Source organism: Triticum urartu, chromosome 4A (genome assembly GCF_056163025.1).
Source record: "Triticum urartu cultivar PI428250 chromosome 4A, HENAU_Tu73, whole genome shotgun sequence".
NCBI classification, from domain to species: Eukaryota; Viridiplantae; Streptophyta; class Magnoliopsida; order Poales; family Poaceae; genus Triticum; species Triticum urartu.
In genome coordinates this window covers 140,094,310-140,100,437 of record NC_141876.1, presented here as the reverse complement: position 1 = coordinate 140,100,437, position 6,128 = coordinate 140,094,310, and positions in this window count along the sequence as shown.

The window sequence follows — 6,128 nt, the reverse complement described above, 5'->3', positions numbered from 1 at the left end:
GTCAAGGCCGATGTCTTCGGTGGTATCCGGCCACTGCCTTCGTGTCCCGAAGAATAACTTCCACATTCCTTTGTGCGTCGTGCCGAAGAAGTGCTGAAGGGTCTGTGGTCCTTCCGGATTGAAATCCCACATGCGGAGGGGCCGTCGCTGGCACGGCAGGACCCGACGGACTAGCATTACCTGGATTACATTGATGAGGCCGGTGTCCTTTTCAAGGAGGCTCCGGATGCGGCTTTGTAGCATCTGCACTTCGTCAATGGATCCCCAGTCCAGCCCCTTATTAATCCATGATGTGAGTTGTAATGGAGGGCCAGATCGGAATGCGGCTGTAGCTGCCCACTTGGTACCACGAGGTTCAGTGATGTAAAACCACTCCAGCTGCCATAGGTCGGAAGCTTCCGTGAAAGAGCCTTTGGGCCAAAAAGCATTGGTGAGCTTGTTCACCGTAGCACCACCACACTCTATTTGCTTCCCCTCGATTACCTTCGGCTTCAAGTTAAAGGTACTAAGCCATAAACCGAAGTGAGGGGGAATGTGGAGAAAGGCCTCGCACATGACAATAAACGTCGAGATGTGAAGGAAGGAGTCCGGAGCTAGATCGTGAAAATCTAGCCTGTAATAGAACATGAGACCGCGAACGAAGGGATGGAGAGCGAACCCTAGCCCCCGGAGTAAGTGGGAGATAAATACGACCCTCTCGCCGGATCTGGGAGTAGGAATAACCTGTCCTTTAGCAGGGAGCTTATGGGGGATATCCGCAGTCAGGTATCTTGCCGCCCGGAGCTTCGCAATATCCTCCTCTGTGACAGAGGAGGCCACCCACCGGCCTTGAGGGCTGGATCCGGACATGACTGGGAGACTCGGAACAGTTAATTGAAACATGGGTGCTAGAACTCAAGGTGGGAAAGGTTGAGGAAGAGGTAGGCGCGGAGGAGAAAGACGGGTCTGTGCCCCCTTTATAAAGGCGATGAATATCAAACGCCTCCTCATAGGCCTTAAAGCCTGCCTATTCCCAAGGGATTATGCCAACGGGACGGTTGGGTTATCCACGCCCATATTGATGAGAATCCCGTAATAAGGGGACACGATCTCTGCTTTGGCAAGACGTGCCAATAAAACCGCATCTTAAAACATGAAGCGGGAGGCTGAAAAACGGTTCGAAATAATGACCGGGCTGTGACATGATGTCACGCCACAAGAGTTGTCAGTGGATTGGACTCATGAAATATTATACTATCTACGGATATATGTGGTGTTTGTTTTACAGAGCCGGACATGTTCTCTGTGTTCAAGAGCTGTTTTGGAGTATTCGGGGGAGGAACCCGCCTTGCAATGCCGAAGACAACCTGTGCGCCGGACACCTCGCCATTGAAGCCTGGTTCAGGGGCTACTGAGGAAGTCCTGGATTAAGGGGTCCTCGGGCGTCCGGCCTGTGTGACATGGGACGGACTATTGGGCCATGAAGATACAAGATAGAAGACTTTCCCCATGTCCGGATAGGACTCTCCTTTGCGTTGAAGGCAAGCTAGGCGGTCGGATGTACTATTTCCTTTCTATGTAACCGACTTTGTACAACCCTAGGCCCCTCCGGTGTCTATATAAACCGGAGGGTTTAGTCCATAGAGGCAATCATAATCATACAAGCTAGACTTCTAGGGTTTTAGCCATTATGATCTCATGGTAGATCAACTCTTGTAACCCCCATACTCATCAATATCAATCAAGTAGGACGTAGGGTATTATCTCCATCAAGAGGGCCCGAACCTGGGTAAAACTTTGTGTCCCTTGTCTCCTATTACCATCAACCTTAGACGCACAGTTCGGGACCCCCTACCCGAGATCCGCCGGTTTTGACACCGACATGGATCTCCTCCAACAAGAGTCTGCTCGTGGATCGCCCTCTCCCCTACATGTTTCCTTTGTTCCTTTGATCTCATAAACACTGTTATGTAGAACTTGGTAGTGGTGTGTATTTGGAGTCTGGCTTTGTTAGCCTATCGTTATATCTCCTGCTGGAGACCCAATCTTGTGGGAATCCTGTTGTGTGTGTATGGGGGGAGGGTATATGATTTCTGTTGTTTGACACGTTTGGCCTAGGTTGGCTTCACAGGCCTATATTTTTGGCGGTAGATCATGCATTGTTTTTCTTTTGCTTATATGGTTTTCCTGTATGACTTGGTGATTTATCTTAATAGAAACCGGAGAGGAGATTCTCTTTTATCAAAACGATAATTGTTTAAATAAGTCTTTCCCTTATCAAAAGAAAAACCAAAAATATAGATGGATCGTGCAGAAAACTTGTTCTCGCATAAGGGGGGATTTTAAGATGACCAGGACAATTTAATCCTAGCCATTGATTGATCAAGGACAATTTTGACTATCCAGATATGGCAACTGCAACAAAACAATTAAGAGTTTGCATTATTGATAGATTTAGTGATATATTTTCCAAGAAGAGATTTCCCTCTACCTAAAGATATATAATTTCATTTATACTATGCGATATCTTTTTAGTCGAGAACGCTCCTTTTTAGTACCTTACAATTAACTGAATGCATTATTGATACATTTAGTGATATATTTTCCAAGAAGAGATTTCCCTCTATCCAAAAATATAGAATTTCATTTATACTATGTATCTTTTTAGGGGGGAATTTATATGTACTAAATGTGCGACAATTAATATGGATCAAAGGGAGTACATATGTTCGATCAAAATAAAATATGGCATGCGTGTGTATATTTTTGTGAGATACATAGGGCGAGTGGTTTTAGAACATAAAAAAATGACATATGTCATCATGTCAACTCCACTTAAATATCTAAATTTTTATATTGTTCATACTCAAGTATGCCTACTCATATTTTGTATGTGTACGTATTCTAATGTTGGAAATGTAGTTTCTATAAATTACTTACATGATTAATACGTAATCACCATATTGAATTAAAAAGATTGTGTAGTGCGTATGATATATTCATGTGTATTGCTTACAAATGCCACATCATTTGCGCAAGTAACATGATCTAGTACCATATTGAATGTAGTGTTAAGTCAAAATGAAAAATACACCACTATTACCTTGTAGCCAAACCAAGATCGGAAGGCAAATATAAAATCAAGAATACATATTTACTTCTTTATTTACCTTCATGTATTTAATGGCACTATAATTTATTTTCTGATTTTGTAGAAATGAAAAGTTCATACTAATCCCACATAATCATTGACAACATCTTACTTTACAAGAGATAAGAGTAATATATGCCATCTGATCTTGAAAAGTTGACGGCTCGAATCAAATTGGGACCATCTTAAAAGAGCTCTCTAAGGAAACAGTGTCACTAACATGGTTTTCAAATTGCTCAAGTAAATTGCCTACTCAGAGACACATTAGAAAATAGCTTGTGTGAAGACAGAGCTAATCGTAAATGTAGTCCTAAAATTCATTATTTGGCATTTTAAAAATATATGCTTCCATATTTGGTCTTTTTAAAAGCGTGCTTCATATTTTGGTCCAAAATAAATAATAATTGGTCCTTATTAAAAGCATGCTTGCCTATTTGGTCCAAAATAAACAAGTCTCCCTTTTAACATCACATTTAAAATGTATTCATGTTTTGATACTACCGTCCATTTATTTCAGGGATGATATCAAATGACTCTTGAAAATACACTTTTGCCCCTCATCCTATAGAAACTAGTTTCCCCTCCATCATGTTTATTTGGTAGTCAGCTGACGGTAAGGTGTATTTCATTCAGGACCAAATAGAGAAGCACATTTTTTAAATGGACAAATAGAGAATTCTCTGAAGCTAAACTTCATTTTCATTGGCTGACCTGTAGTACGTATGAGATAAAAGACAAATCAACACCGTGTCACTTAGCAAGCCTAAACTTCTATAAACTCAGCGTCAGAAACTTTCCCCTTCTTCCTTCATCTATCGAACGCCTCGCCCCTCCCCCCTCACCCTCCCCCCTCCCCCCGGGCTCCGTCGATCCCCTTCACCTTCTCGCCCCGCCCGGTTGATCCGACCTACAACCAACTTCTATAAACTCCACGTCAGACTCTTTCCCCTTCTTCCTTCGTCTATCGAACGCCTCGCCCCTCCTCCGCTGATCCCTTTCACCTTCTCGCCCCCGCCCGGTCGATTCCACCTATAACCATCGACCGCCGCCACCTTGCGCTCGCCACCAGCCCGGGGCATCCTTCTAAGTCACCCTTCCACACGCACCGTCAAACATCAGCCTCGCCTAGGCTGGCGAAGCCACGATCACAACCATGTCATCCTCATCTCCCGTATAGGCCTGGCTTGGCCTCGTCGATGACGCCGCGGTCGGCAGCGTCGCCTCCCTATCCACCTGGCCTTTTACTCTTGGTAAGTAGCAATGCATATTCTTAAATCTAGATCTAGGTAGTTGATTTTCTTATATGTGTAAAATATAAAGTACTCTCAAAATAAGTTTTCTCTCTACTTTATAAATAAAGCACAAATCAAGTCCAACATAGTAAGTAGTACAAGTGTGAAGAAGGTAAAGAAATGTCACAAAATTTTAGATCCCAAAATCCCAATATATAATATGTCACTTGATCATCCTTTCTAAATCTAGCCGAATATGATGTTATTTTCTAGATAAAAGGTATATAGAATTATGAGTGTAAAGTCTAAAGTTGTGTGACAAAATCACAATTCATGCAAGTCATGTTCCCCAATGTTCCACTATGATAACTTCCTAGTAAAAAGTGGAATTTACTTTCTACATTTTTTTCAAGAACACCCAGGAGATCTGTGTGCCTGTATATTAAGACAAAAAGCAGTTTACATTTACCGATTTACATCAAGATTGTGCTTGAAGCACTAGGACAGAATGACATCCCAATGATTCTTCCTAGCAAACTACGTTACAACTAGCTTAAGAATAATGTTGTTGCTCCACCCGCAACAATGGTCCCTAGCCTTGTTAGTGACCGCCAGTAGAAGGTGGGAAGTGTTCTTGAACACCCTTCGGTTTCGCTTGAGCCATATGTAGCTAAGCGTTCATAGGACAACTGAGTTCACACTTTTTTGAAGCTTGTGAGGCACAACCAGCTAGAGAGATGTTCACTAATCTAGGACGGAATCTTTGGTGGAAGGGGAATGTTGATGTAGGCCGATCCAATTAAGAATTTTTGACCAAACCTTGTGGGCGAACACACATTGGAGGAGCAGGTGTTCCATCGTTTTCTCGTGCTTGCAGCATATGGGGCATGACTGTTGGTGAGGTAGCCTGCGCTCGGTTAGAAGACCATCAACGATTGCGCATGACCAGCCAGGTCAAAATCTTATACTTGAGCGACGCCCTTGGATGATCAATGCTTCCAGCAAAGGTAGCCACATATGTTGTTTTGGTCGAGTGGGAGCCTGGCGGATTCCATTTCCATGACTAGAATTCTAGGCCTAGGAGAAGCGCTTGTCAACTAATGATCTTCTGCCACAACTCTAAGAACTGGATAATTACCTCGACGGAGCCGCCCTCTGATGTCGCGACTCCATGAGGCATTGTTCCACGGAATGTTGGCTCCATCAATCCAACAGTCCCACCTGCAGTGTAGAAGCACCATACCTCCAGCCTTGCTGATGCTCCAAAGATGGCCTCGACCTCATCTGATGCAGAGAGCTCAAGCGCAGACCATGGGAGATCATCAGAGGTTTTGCAGCACACAACCACTTCGAGCGAAGGCATCGCTTAGAGCCTTGAGTTTTTTAATACCTTGGTCGTCAAATTGGACTAGGGTGTATAAGTTTCCCCAGGCGACGAGACATTGGCCTCCCTCAGTGCAATCAGAGCCAGCCCAAAAGAACCTGCGCCGGTTTTTTCAGACGCCTTGAGCATCCATGGGGAAGGTCGAGAGCAAGCGGATAGTAAATCCCGATAGCGGTGATGATAAAGTTGAGAAGGATGATGTGTCCTCTTGTGGGGATTAGTCCAGTCTTCCACGTAGGCAGCTTGTTAGCAAAACTGTCCATCAGGAGGTGTAGTCTCGCTTCCGGAGCCTCGAGTTGGAGAGGCTGAGCCTGAGGTACTTGATAGGAATTGGCATGGTCGCACAAGGGAAGACATCCTTGAGCTCGTGCGGGTTGATGTC